General features: G+C 47.0%; 1 protein-coding gene across 10 annotated transcripts in view; it reads left to right on the top strand.

Annotated features, from left to right (window-relative positions):
* Positions 1 to 14,948, top strand: part of LOC119394082 (glutamate-gated chloride channel) — a 340,243-nt gene that overhangs the window by 168,479 nt on the left and 156,816 nt on the right. The window lies entirely within an intron of this gene.

The following is a 14,948-nucleotide window of genomic DNA, read 5'->3' as shown; positions in this document are numbered from 1 at the left end:
GTGGCGGCCACATTTCAATGGAAGTGAACGGCAGTGACACCCATGTACTTTAGATTAAAACACCCGTTAGATTCAGGTGCACGTTAAAGAACCCAGGAGGTCGAAATTAATCCGGGGTCCCCCGCATCGGCGTGCCTCATAATCATGTCGTAGTATAGGCGTGAAAAACCGCAGCAATTATTATTAACACGGCTTGCATATGAAGCAGCTGTACTGATGTGTTTTTGAAAAGTCGTGGCTGTGGAAAAGGTACCCTAATGCATTGTTGCTCCTTTTAAGTGCGTAGCGCTTTAAGAATCCGGCTTGTCGTCCATCCGCCGTCTCGTGTCGCATCGTCACGCAGTGGTCCAATACAGGCCTACAACAGGGCTAACAATGCTCAAAACCAGTGCGAAATTAACTGACAAGGTCTCAAATAAACTAACTATAGAAATAACGAAGTAGTCGCAATAATATCCCTAAAATCGCGACAAACGCTTTTCAATCATTGTAAATCAGTTCTGCGGAATAGCGCAATGTTGCGGAAGTGCTAAGAAAGGAAAAATTGGCAACAACCCGTTTGTAGCACGATGCCACAAGGAAATCCGATACGGATTTTTCATAATCTTAGTTGCCGAGAAATTTGACCTGGTCTGGCGATCGAAACCAAGACCAACGCATTTCCTGGGCGGTCACGATTCTTATTCATCCGGCTGATACCCGCGCCGCGCAAGAGTGGCGCCACCGCCTAGGCAAGCGCGCGCGATTGCCAAGGGAATCGCTGGGTTGCCCGTGCTACTCACTTCCTCACGTTTCACGGCAGTGGAACTGCGTTAAGCGCGCGATTTAGAACTGCGCCAAAACCTACACAAGAACGACATTAGTGCTACATTAACCGCAGAATTAGCGCTGGATTTTTATGTCTTATGTCATCGGTACTGCGTCCTTCGATGTTGACTTTATGCGAAATTTGATGGCTCATGGTGCGATCGCATTCCTTATATTACTTTAACCATCACGAACAGCCGTGATTACTGAGTTAGGAGAGTAATTAAATTCTTCGACATCAGCCACAAGAAACTCTTGACAGGAAAGTAACTCTCAGAAATCACCTTAAAAACTTTGCAAAGGCAGTAAAATATTACTCTTACTATACTCGCTAAGAAACCTAACACGGGGTAAAAATTTACTACCATTCGTAAATTGAAAAGCTTGGTCAACATGAGAGCAAATTTTTTGTGAACTGTGTGTAGTTTTGCATATACTGGCTAAACACATATGAACTACTCCGTGCTTGGACGTTTATGTTTTGAAAATATATCAACTTCCTTGGCCGTACTTGGCTTAAGAACGAATGCTTGACCTATATGTGATGCCATATTTCTTTTTTTTTATGATGCCATGTTTCTTCATGCATTTGTATAGCATTTAGGGCTTCTTTCTTTAGTTACATAAAGTCGATTTCCGATATTTACAGACAGGCTCGACTTAACACTTACTCCGCGCCTTTCGTGGAAAACATATGCGAATGGGTTCAAGCAGGCAGATGGAAAAAGAACCTTCCGCTCTCAAATACGGTCGCCATCAAAATTAACCCACTTCAGCCATGCACATGGCTAGCACTTTATTATATTCATTAACGCATAAGCTGTTGTTAACGCAAGACTCGATGTATATTTCGTGCATTCATATTTGCGGACTCAGCTGCGGCCCATTATCCAGTCACGCCCGTCATAATGAATCATGCACCGAACTAGGAAACTGAGATTGCTGCCTCAAAGATGGCAGAGGAGGAGATTGTGTGGGGGCGAGACGAGAGAGGAGACAGTGGCTGAGGAGAGAGAGAGAGAGACGCCATTTGTGTAACCCAAGAGGAAGCACGGCTCATACGAAGGGAAGAAGAAGCGGGAACGTCACTCCTCCCTTCACTCCCTAATGGCGCTGAAATTTAATAATCCCTTAGTGCTCGTTTCCGGGCGCCACCGCTGCAACTATCGAAGCCCTGACATTCGTCACTCGGAGGAAATCGGAACGCTGCTGAAGATTAGGGGCCTGGCTCCGAGGATGGGAGGTTGAAAAAAAAAAGAGGATGAAGGTACTACGAAATAAGTAACACAAAAAAAAAAACACGCGAACGTAGACCTAAGATTATAAGAAAGCCCAGCTGAAGCGCTTCAAAAACAAACAAACAAGTAGAGATAACAGCGCACGTGCGGGGGTAAAAGGCGCGTCTGAAGCAGTAAAGAAGAGGCAGTTAGCCATGGTGATGGAAGTACAGTGGTCCGTCAATCTCTCTCTTTTGTCTTGGGAACGACTTGCACTTTAAAAGGCGCGCTTTTAATTCTTGTTTATTCGTCTTCTCTCTTTCTGCCCGTAACGTGAAGAAAGGAGGTAACGACGAGAAGTCAAAAGCGAATTGTCTTTGCTAAATGATCGAGTTATCATAAAAATTTTAATATGTGGTCAATGCATCATCTGGCACGTATTTGTGCTTATTTGTCGCGTCGTTGTTCTTCAGTGTAGGGAAAGAAAGTAATTGCTATTTTTACAACGAATATTTGCTTTATATATATATATATATATATATATATATATATATATATATATATATATATATATATATATATATATATATATATATATATATATATATATATATATATATATATATATACTTGTCAGTCTGGTCCACCACACGAAACGTTAGTGAAAATACACAGTGCCAAACCAACGAAAGTCGTAGTCTCTTTCTTCATTCCTTATATATATATATATTTATATATATATATATATATATATATATATATATATATATATATATATATATATATATATAAGGAATGAAGATATATATATATATATATATATATATATATGGCAACTCGGGTGACAGTGTACCTTTGGAATGAAAAAAAAAAAAAGAAAAGCGCAGACTGTGCCCTCTGCCATTGCGTCTCTAACTTTTGAGCAGGAAAACTTCGGCGACCGTTCCCAGGTCAGTCAGCCATCCCGTAGTCTATCTTAGACTGCTGTTTTACGCTATTATGCTTCGCATTCAAGGGCATCGTGACCGTTTGTCCGCTAGTAGAGCCTGTCGTTAGGTGGCGTTGTTGCCCCGCGAGGGTCGCCACCTATAGCCCACCTCGGTAGCATTCCTCCCATATCTGCAGGCATATCGATCATCACCAACGCTCGACGTCGCGACCACGAACGGCTCACTTATAGGCGTGCCGCCGGCCACTAAAGGCGTTATCCTTGAAAGGCCTTCATCGAGGCATTGTTCCACGATTAATTGAAGGAGGAGCATTCTCGTTCTGCCTTCGAGGCAGTGTTTGAATGAAGACAGGTAGATGAGGCGCCCCGCTCGTGGCGGGCCCTTAATTACTTGGGAACGCCGTGACTGGGATCCTTTCTGTGGTCCCCGCGCTACGTCTTCTGTTCACGGAGCGGGGAGTAAGGAGGGGGGAGAGAGGGGGGAGACGTACATAGCGCACATTCCTTCGATGCTCGAGAGCAGGGAAAGTAGGGGGCAAGGAGGGAGCGAAAAGGAACGCCAAACCTTCAACCTTCCGAACCCATCAAATCACTGCTCGCTCCGCTGTGCAGGAACTTTGTGAGAACACGGCCTATAGGATCCGTTCGGCTTGAATATGAGGAACGTGCAGAGTTCTCAAGCTAATGGGAATCCTTTGCAGAGCCATTGTGCGCTACGACGCTTTCAATATTTCCTTCGAGGTCGAATTTAACACGGACACTTGTTTCTTTTCATTTTAAGCCATATTATCGAGGCATTCCTGTTACGTCACGGCTCCATGTAATTTCACACTCAAATCCACGTGAATAAAATTGAAACTTTGTGCTAGCTTTTTATTTTTCAAGGGTTAGAAGTGGAGCCGGTGCCCAATTTGACAACAGTGCGCAGCGGCGGTCAAGTGAAAATAAATCTTGTGCGATGCTTATGTAAACATTCATTCGGTTTTATGATTGGAGTTGCTATAGAATATATGAAGGGGTATAAAGCAATAGTGCTGTTTCGCACGATCGTTCACTCGATACCTGCTTAGCCTGCGTCTTATTGTTCGTCGTCATTAGGAAAAACGAAGCTACCTTTCCCCGTTCCTTTTCTCATCCAGCGCGCGTTTTCTCATAACTACCTTTAGCAGTGAGTTCTGGCCCTTGCGCCATTAAACATTACATATCATCATCGTCAGCTGTGAGCAATTAAGTGCGTCGCTAAGGGAGGTACGTGTCGTGTGGAGAGGTCACGAGCGCGCTTTGTAACAGACGGGGAAATTCGCGTCGCTTATTGCGCGCAGTCATTATGCCTCAAAGGTCGCAGTTGGCTGTGAAGGTCGCCGTATAGTGTGCGGTGAACCGAATTAACTTTTAACAGCCTCAAGTTTCTTAACGAGCGGATGTGCACCCACAAGGACTCTCGCAACCCTTCCTTAATCGAACTACGTCCCGCTTCAGCCGGAATTCGTAGACAGGTGTACCGTTTCCTGGCAACTATAGAGTGGCGGAGCTAACTAAATTTCGCTCGGCGTTCTTTGACTTTTAAAGGGGTGCTTAACCATTTGTCCAAGTAAAAAAGTAATGATCGAATGACCTCAGCATCGGAATCCAGTGTCTCACGAATCGGTTGCCACGAAAATTTTTCGAATCCGGCAAGAACGAGCGGAGTTGCAGGTATTTGTCGCATGCTTTAAGCACTTTCTCTCTTCTTCTCGTCACGACGAGCGCGCTGGAAGCTACACATTGAGAGATGGCGCGGGGAAAGAAGTTACGTCAGTGCGATCACGTCCATGAGCGCGCGTGATGAAACGCGATCGCTCTCCCATTGTGATTCCTGTGCGCGAGTGTGGCTCACTGTGTAACGTTAGCAGACTATTGGACGCGGCGCCAGCACCTGGCGGCACCCCATGGCAAGAAGCGCGTCTGATCCAAACGCCGCTCTTGCTTTATGTCGGCTGTTAGCCAATAGCACGCTATCTGCTGTTCGACGTCAAACAGCAGGCGCCGGCAGCTCCGAAGAGAGTGAGCATGTGCCTCTGTATGAAAAGGGGGCGCCTGAGGAAATAGCAATAAGAGCAGGTATATTGGCTAGTTGGTTGTACATCTTGGAGGTAATCGCGCTTTTGTAACGTACAGAAACTGACTGAATTGTGTTTGTGGTGTATTCAGTCAGTTTCTGTACGTTAAAAAGCGCGATTACCCCCAAGATGAGAAAAATAACAACTTCGAGATCCTCTTCGAAACCCTCTTTGCCGCGCACGACTGCAAGATTTCACTGAGCTGTTCATAGCTGTGGCTACTTTCCGTAGGATATTTTCGTTTCTTTTTTTTTTTCACCAAGCCCGAAAGGTGGATCATGACCATTTTAAATATTCAAGCATTCGGGCGTCATAGTATTCTCGTGACACGTGTCCTTTGCTCTAAAACAAGAAAGACTGGGTCCCGAGCAGATCGCCAGTCCTCAGAGAACGGCAAGCATGCCCCGAGTCCTCGCGAATGCGGAAGCCGGAGTGATGGCCGAGAGATTATAGAATAGCAGAAAGGGGACGGCGCGCTTCCCCGTTCGGAACACGCTGCTAATCGTGTACCGCGAGCGCTCGCGCTCTGCACCGCCAACATAATTAGCGGCGGGTCCCGAGTTAGCTGGGCGCAGCAGCCCCCGGTTATGACTTCCGCTCGATAGTTCGCGCTGCTTGTTCCGATTAAACGACCTGCATTCGTAAAACGTCGGCGATCGGTCACGCTGCTGCGTATTTCGCTCGAACAAAAGAGCCGCGCAGCCACTACTATCTCTCGGACTCGCTGCACGAGCTTGGAACTGCATGCGCCGACCCCGACTCTTGCTCTCAATCTGTATGTCAGCATTCAACGACTGACCGCTCAGAAAGAGCCCTGACGCCCTTTCTTTGTCTTCGCACGCTATAGCGTCCGCTGGATGTAATTCAAGACTGTGTTCTTGATCCCTGGCCACTCCTGTTTCACAGCTTTAGCAGCGGTATGCAACGCCCCTACATTTAGCTTTTGTTTTGTACCTTGGCAGGCATTGTGTACACCATGCCAAAAAATAAATCTAAAAGAACGTATTTCATCTACACGTTTTAGCAGGAAGCTATAAAAAAACCAATGTCGGGATTCTCATTAAAAAAAAAAAAAAAAAACTATGGAGGGGAACAAGAAATCGTCCTGGTTTTGTATCCTCGAATTCGGGATATACAGCATTAGAACCTCGTTCATACGTTTTAGGAAAAAACGCGGAAAAATGAAAACGTATTATCCGCGAAACGTATAATTAATTCACTAAAACAGCACGCTGTTTCGTTTGATAACGATGTCACGAAGCGTTGGCGCCAGAAAATCGTACGGAACGGTAACGTATGAACAACGGTTCTACTATTACCAAGCTCTTACTGGTGACATTTAGTCTACGTGCGAAATGGCTCTGCTAGCGGACGTGAACGACTCCAACTGCAATGATATTTAACTGCGGTGACGTGCATGTTCAATCACGCAGGTGTGCTTCGCTCCTTGGTCGCCTCTCGCGCCTTGTCACTCGACTTCTGCCAATCGCCAGTGTGAATCCCACCTTATCAACTACCCCCAAACAGCTCCGCGACGCGCAGTATGCGACGTTGTTTACGTATAAACAGTCGTGCCTCTCAAACCCAAACCTGCAGTGTACCGACAAATTCCGTCGTCTTGTCGAATCTACACGACCCATTCATAACGTCGCCGTTTGAGACATCAACAAGCCTTCCCAATCTGCAACGCGTCTATTCGTTCGAATCGCGCAATTGCCGGAGCACCCGACGAGCTATCACACAAAAGCGACCCGCGCCACCTGCACAAAAACACGCGCCCGCTCGTCATAACCGCGCGCAATACAGAAGCGGGAGCATCGGTACAGCGGCCATTGAGCCGCGACTCTAGGGGCGATGTGGTGTTGGTGGTAGTGGGTGACAAATCGCAGCGTCGTCATTACAGAAGCGGGCGACGACTGCGACCCCTTCCTCTTCATCCCATTCACCCCCCTCAACCTTTTCTCCTCTGCTCGCGGGAACCTCTCAAACCTCGCACGCACGCGCCCACCGCGCCGAGGGACCAACCTTTTCCGCCTCACCCAAACCCCTCTCCGCCGTCGCGGGCTCTTGCCGTTCCAAACGGCGCGGATCTGATGGAATCGTCCTTGCCGAAGGGTATTAGTTATGGGTATCGACGAGCCGTTACCATGGCTACCGGACGAGCGAGAGAGGGGAAAGAGGGAGAGGTGCGAGAGAAGGACTGCTGCGTCACTCGAACGCCTTCCCGACGAGCCTCCCTCGCCCGTTCTCTATTCTGCTCCTCTTTATCCCTTCTCCGCTGCCTCCGTGCTTGTCTTCTTTCCTTTCGGTCTTCCTTCGTGTGTTTGGTCCTTTCTGCCCTGTTTATCTCTCGATCGCCCTTTCGTTGGCCAGCCGGCCTTTTCTACCCTGTGTGTGCCTGCATCTTGCGGCGTTCCTCCAAGTAAGGTGTATTTGCGCTCCAGCGCGGCCTGCCGCTGCTCGTTCCCTGTTGCTTTCGCCTAATGGTTGCGAAGCATGAGTCCTCGCTACCCGATGCGGCCGTCCTCGTGTCGCCGAGGTAATAAAAACAAATAGCCGACCAATGAGAGCAACAATCAAGTCACTTAATATGTGCCTATATAAAAAAATCCCGAAAATAGTTCCATGACAAATGATTTAGTTTGGGGAGGGTGAAGGGGGGGGGGTTGAATCGGAAGGATCTCTCACAAACTATTTATTGGTTTATTGCAATGCGACTGCGTAGGAAGGAAGGAAGGAACCAGAAGAAGGAGAAGGCAGGGAGGTTAACTAGAAACACTTCCGGTTGGCTACCCTACACTGGGGGATAGGGGAAGGGGAATAGAAAGACGAGAAAGTAGAGAGGAGTGAAGAGAGAGAGAGAGAGAGAAAAAAGATGTAGTGAATTCACTAGAGCGTGCGGGATTGCACCACAAGTCAGAGGCGTTCGCACAAGCCCGCCGTTCTCAAAAAAAAAAAAAAAACGCCAGGCCTGCGCTGAAACCGCAGCACAGTCACAGCGAAAGCTGGAAGAGCGGCGTTTCTAGAGCCCGTTAAGCTCTCTTGGGGCTACAATACAAGTACACTAGAAAGGTACCCACTACGCCACAAATCAAACTTTTGTGAAGTTGGGAAGCACCACTAAGCCATTATTCGTCATTCTAGTGGAGAAGCGAGGCACCAGCTACACGTCTGTAAGGCATTATGTGCACTTTGTTGACGTGACGACTGATGACGATGAAGAATTATGGCTCAGCCCTTTGTAATGGGTTGGAATCTTTAAACGGCGCACCAGTTATGTAATTTGCATTGGGTGACGCCCGGTCGCTTATTTCCCTCTCCCGTCATGCTGTATAACATACGTTGACGTGGGAGAGAGACGGGGGTGGGGGGGAGGCGCGAAGAACTTTACTGAGACCCCGAGGAAATGGATCATGCGCTTATGGGCTTCCTTGGCAACCAATACAAGTGCACTTGCGAGGAACCGACTACGCTATAAATCATTGTAATTTTTAGAAGTAGGGCAGGCAGGCACTGTGCCATTTTTCGTCATTCTACGGAGAGCGTTGGTACCTGCTAAACCCATGTAAGGCATTATGTGCACTTTGTTGATGCTATGCCTGATGACGATGAAGAATTATTGCAGAGTCCTTTGTAATGGGTTGGAAGCATTCAACAACCTACTCGTCGCGCAGTTCGCATTGTGTGACGCCTGGTTACAGAATTCGCGTTGTGCGACGCTTGGTGCTTATTTTACTCTTCTACCACGCTATATTGCATATGCTAATGTGGTTCCTTCCCGACATGAAGCCTGTATAGGACCTTTTTGCAAAGCAGTTTCAAGCACCGGCATGGCTCAGAGGTTGAATACTGGGCTCCCGCGCAGAGGGCCCAGGTTCGAACCTCGTTCCATCCTGGAATTTTTTTCTTTTCGTTTTTTTTTCTTATTTCGAGCGATACTGGTTACGGACACCGGCGGCGCGGCGGCGGCGGGACAACTACGGCGCCAAAAACGGCCGGTGAAATGATCTCATAACTGCTTTCGCTGTAAAAACACAAGAGTGCTTTCACTGCCTTGTGGGCCATCGAGAGATGTGGACGGTGCTGTAGTAGCACCTGCACGGAAATTGGCCAATCATCCAGTCACCACAGTGCGTTGGACAGTACTTGTATCTCCCAAGCAAAACGAGGGCAGTGACACAGCAAGTGTTCGATGGTCGATGCGATTGCGTATATTCCTAAATGACCTACCACGTCAACGAAGCAAGCATGAGACTACGAAGTGAATGGAGTAAAATGTCATACGCTTTAACGTGTCTCGCCACTCAATGCTCTACCACGGGATTTCGTGCAAACTATTGGGGAATCATTCTTCCGTGTGGAGTCCGTGGTCATCAAGCGAAATGTACTGCCCCGTTATTTCGTGCTGATTTCCGAGAACGACACTTCTCTAAACAGTTCATTACAAAAATGCATTAACACGTGCAGGGACGACGCCTCATGACTGGCTTCTCCTGCTTCATCTTCAAGAGAGAGATGTATGAATAGAAAGCAGGGAAATTCGCCACTGTTTGTACAGCTAGCCGAATAGCACGCAATAGAGATAGACAGAACACTTAAGTTTGCATCAGAGGCAAGTATGTACATAGTCGTGCTTTGAGGTCTCTTTCGTGTGATGTTTGGAGCATCTTGTGTGGCCTTCCAAGCCTCAGCTCACCTTGTTTCCGCGTTGTTAGGACGCCTCACAACGTCGGTCTCCAACTTTCGTCGCTGTCCAAAGAGGAGCCGAGCTGCCTGGACCTGTCTATTCTATTATTATTTTTCAGTCGAAGCTTGTATTGCCTCACAAGTGTCGCTGACGTTGTAGGTGCGACTGAAAAAAAAAAAAGAAAGAAAGAAAGAAAGAAAGAAAGAAAGAAAGAAAGAAAGAAAGAAAGAAAGAAAGAAAGAAAGAAGAAAGAAAGAAAGAAACGGCACCCGCGAGCGCGAAGCAGTGCAGCCCTCGAAGGCGCGCCGCTCATATGCGTACGTATGTGCATCGTTTTGCAATAACTGATGCTCTCTCGATCGTAGGCTTATCGGCGATCAGCCGCATCTGATATGGTAATCTGATCTTTTATCGAGGCGACTTGTCCTTTCACGTTGCCACATTTCGTTGTATCCTGTACATAAACGCATGACCTTCGTTGTTGCCTACGCAACTGAAGTGTTGCGCTGTTTAATACGTGAATCACAGTCCAATTTCCGCCATAGAAGAAGGAAACAAGTAGGAGGGAGCATTGCGCCATGCGAAAGAAAGAAAGAAAGAAAGAAAGAAAGAAAGAAAGAAAGAAAGAAAGAAAGAAAGAAAGAAAGAAAGAAAGAAAGAAAGAAAGAAAGAAAGAAAGAAAGAAAGAAAGAAAGAAAGAAAGAAAGAAAGAAAGAAAGAAGCACGTCAGTCACGCAGACGCAATGCTTCGCTTGCCCTTGTTTTCCCGATATGACGAGGGCTTCTTACTTTTCATCGAGAACATTCTGGCACATGTCAAGCTATTCAGCATTACTAGCATGTGCAGCAAACACTTGCTAGCATTAGCAGCTAATATGATTTGTGTTTATTTGTGAAACTTTCATCAACCTTTCAGTATATATATGAAACTGAACTGATCGATCGTTCATTTATTATCACAAAAGAAATGCATTGCCTGCACGGCTGGGCGAGTCAGCTGCTTTGCGTCTGGTTGCTAATGAGCGCCGGCAAGCACATATGGCAGCGATGAGGACGGATTAGCTGTAGCGTGCGCGCAGCTCGCAGGTACCTCGAACAGAAGCGGTAAGCATCATTGCTATGCAGAAACTTGCTTACCGTGTTTTGTATGGGGCGTTATAGAAAAGCCGAGGATGCAACCTTTTTTTTTTTTCAGTGCCTCTGAGTGGATGCAGTTGTTGGGGACAAGGGCGACTGTACAGTCGTCAGCAAGCTTAACTCAAACGCCCCGTAGCGTGTCCTGAAACACTTTGATTGACGCCAGCGTCGCGTAGCTTTGGGTTCTGTTGCCGAGAGAGAGAGAGAGAGAGATACGAAGAGGAAAGGCAGGGAGGTTAACCAAGCTTTTGCTCGGTTGACTACCCTACACTTGGAGTGGGGGAAGGGAGAACAATAGAAAGAACAGGGTAGAGAAGAAAGAAGAAAAGTAAGAAAGAGATGGATGAACAGTTAGCTCGAAATTACACAACACGAACTCGCGCTGTTATTTCAAAGGCGCTCGTGAAGTCCGGTGGTGCTCAAAAAGCACAAGAGGGCTTTCGTGGCCTTGCGCATATGCGAGACCGTATGCCAAGGTGCCAAGATCTTCCTTTCTGTCAGTGGTCTTGAATCCAGGTGACGGAGCCTGACTTCCATACTAGGTTGTTAAGCCTGGTATGATGGGCAGTGGCATAGAATGTGTTCCTCGCAGGCGCAAATGTTGCATGCCGCACTGCTGGCCATTCCAATGAGACACGAATATGCATTCGTAAATGCCACGCCCAACCACATGCGGTACAGTGAAGTTGCATCGCGTCGTGAGAGCCCGGATGGCAAACGAAGTTGCAGATTTGGATCAATCAAGTACAGGCGCGTTGGGAAAACCCTGCGTATTCCATTGTAGAAAAGTGATACGGCGTGCAAGTGGTTGTAGTCGCCACGCGGCGTCCGTTCTCAAGAGTGGTATGGGTGTCCGCAGGTCCTGGTCATGAGCCGATCGTCCAGCTTCATCCGCGCGATCACCGCCGACAATTCCGCAGTGACTCGGCAACCATTGAAATATAATATCATGTCCTTCCTCGAGCGCTTGGTGGTAGTCGTGCCTTATCTCGTACACGGATTGTTCGTGTAATCCGTGCCGCAAAGCAAACCGTAGCGTTTGTAAGGCTGACCTGGAGTCGCAAAAGATGGCCCATCGATTAGGTGGCCGCTGAAGAATGTACTTGACCGCAACTTGAAGTGCTGCGAGTTCTGCTGCTGTCGACGTCGTGATGTGAGAAAACTTGAACTGTAACAGTACGTTATCAGATGGAACAACCACCACTCCGGTAGAGCTGTTGGAATTAGTGGAGCCATCGGTGTAACCGTGCTTGCGGTCAAAGTAGGTTTCTTCCAACAGACGCAAAGACAACTGCTTCAGGGCTAGCGGTGACATGCGTGCCTTCTTAACGATTCCAGGAACCGATAAGCACACGTCAGGTTGACGAAGACTCCACAACGCAGATGACGGGCGCATCGCAGGTTTGAAGCCAGGCGGTAATATGTTGTAGTGTTTCGTCACAATACCGCATAACGAAGCATGTGGCCTCCGCGCTGGCAAACACGCTAAATGATGTGACGGTAGCCGGTGATAAATGCCGAATGTACGCTCTCAGCGTCTCAACAATGACATGAGTTGTGACCGGTTGTTCCTGTGCGGTAGCGATAGTTTCAACTGTCGATGAGCATCTTGGAAGGCCAAGACATGTCCGAAGTGCTTGGGATTGCACGCTCTGTAGTGCACGGATGTTAGTCTTGCACGTGTTGGACAAGGCACGAAGGCTGTACCGTAGAAATCCGAGAAAGAGGGCTGTATAAAGCTGCAGCATTGAGTGCACGTATGGGCCCCATGATTTTCCGGCAACAAACCTAAATACATTCTCAATGCATATGAGTTTTCTCTTCAGGTATGCGATATGCGGACTCCAGGTTAGGTTGCGATCCACGATGACACCTAGGAATCTATGGCTGCTCTTATAAGCAATTGATTGGCCTTCGATGTACACTGGGTAGAAGGACATCGGTTTGCGTGTAAATGCCACTGCTGCACATTTTTCTGTAGCGATAGTCAAACCTTGCTGGCGAAGGTATGCAGATGTCAAGTTGCCGCCTTCTGTATCCTTGCGCGCACTTGAGGCCGTGTCACGCCGGAAGCCCAGATGCAGATATCATCATTTCTACCAATGCATGCCGATTACTATCCAAGCATACCGAGGTATTATCTAGGGAACATAGCCCAGCGCTTTCGGCTGGCATCAGTGAAATCAGTCCTGGCCACGCTCCGGAGCGTTCGAGTTAAGCTTGCTGACGACTGTACATGCCATTGCAACATAGCTCTTATCTGATACCCATTTTAATGTATTGAAATATATATATATATATATATATATATATATATATATATATATATATATATATATATATATATATATATATATATATATAATTATATATATATATATATATATATATATATATATATATATATATTGCGATGACAATGACTCCGATGTTCGGGCGCGCGGGCAGTTAGATCGAGGCAGAGGAAGAAGAGGTTCAAGAATAGAACAGCCGGCCTGCAGCACGGGTGCTGTCTCTGTCTCATTCGTTACAATATATATATATGTATATATATTATCTATATATATATATATATAGATATATATATATATATATATATATATATATATATATATAGTATATGTATATATATATATATATATTATATATGTATATATATATATATTATATTATATATTATAGATATTATATATATATATATATATTATATTGTATATATATATATACTATAGTATATATATATATATATTATATATATATATATAGAGGAGAGAGAGAGAGGAGAGAGAGAGAGAGAGAGAAACCTATCCTCTTCCCTCCGTACACACCTGCATAATTTAGACGCATACCGAGTAGTAATTATTGAAATCAGTTTCAGGATGATTAAACGACTCTTATACCCATATCACATGGTGGTTGTTCTATCTTAATCACCTTCATTGTTTCGCGCAGTATGTGACTGCATTACGTAAACAACGAGCACTTAAGGTTTCCAAGGTATCCGGGAAGCTGTGTGGCAGTTTAAAACATACGGTACGGCGCCAAGATCTCGACCATGCGCAAAATGTCAATCACTGCTTAGGGCCACGGAGAGAGGAGCGCTTTGCACTCACTGGAACATTCGTCATCTTTCGTGTATACACCCTACGTCCTGTTTGCGCTGTTTTACAATGGGTGTGGTTTCCGAAGTTTTTGTTCGCTTCCCACCCTCTTGCTACACGAAAAAAACGTGAAGACACAAGCGAAGGACGCAAAGCAGCTGGCCTCGATCGCGGCGATCTTTCAGCCACAGTATTTTTGTCCTCCCGCCCTGCTCGCTCACTCCGCTCGCTCTACAAAGCTTGTTGTTGCAGAGCCTGCACGCAGGGCTTCGAGCTCGCTGCCACTCTGCCACACCGCTTCCCGTCGTCGTCTCTTTAGTCTTTTCGAGTGCCCCCCCCCCCCTTTCCGACTGCAGCTTGTCCTGCAGGAAGAGCCATCTTCCTCCTCAACTCATTTCCTTCTTCTTCCTCTTCAGGGCTTCCTCCCGTATCCGCTGCCCGCTTTTGTTTTCGTTTCCGTACCCGATATGTTTCCGCTGCTGTCCGGCAGCCTCGATCTCTCCTTTTCTCCCTTTTATTTTTGCCATCCCTTCCTGCCTTTCCTTCCTCTTTCTCCTCCTCGTCTTCCTCCTACCGTTCTCCTTTTTTATCCCGCAGCAGCTCTCCGTGTCGCGCCGCAAATCACCTCCCGCACTTGTGCGTATGTATACGCCCGTGAAACAAAGGCCAGATCACGAGCGCGAGCCGACGCCGATGACTGGCTGAGTGCTTTTCCGCCGACCGTGGCCACCGAACAATGGCCGACGCGTACCCGGGAGCCGTCACACGGCGAGGTTGTGACATCCCACCCCCTATCCCTTACCCTTCTTTTGTTAGTGGCACCCGTGTGCCGAGCTTTTCTCGGCCACCGTGAACCGCGAGATTAAGCGATACAGGGCATGAGCCTGATGGTTTGCTGAGTGAGTCGAGCTCCCCGGACCTCTGGGCGCTCGACGTGTTAGAATACATGAG

This window comes from Rhipicephalus sanguineus, chromosome 5 (assembly GCF_013339695.2).
Source record: "Rhipicephalus sanguineus isolate Rsan-2018 chromosome 5, BIME_Rsan_1.4, whole genome shotgun sequence".
Taxonomy (NCBI): Eukaryota; Metazoa; Arthropoda; class Arachnida; order Ixodida; family Ixodidae; genus Rhipicephalus; species Rhipicephalus sanguineus.
The sequence above is the reverse complement of the archived record's forward strand: the minus strand, read 5'-3'. Positions and strand labels throughout refer to the sequence as shown.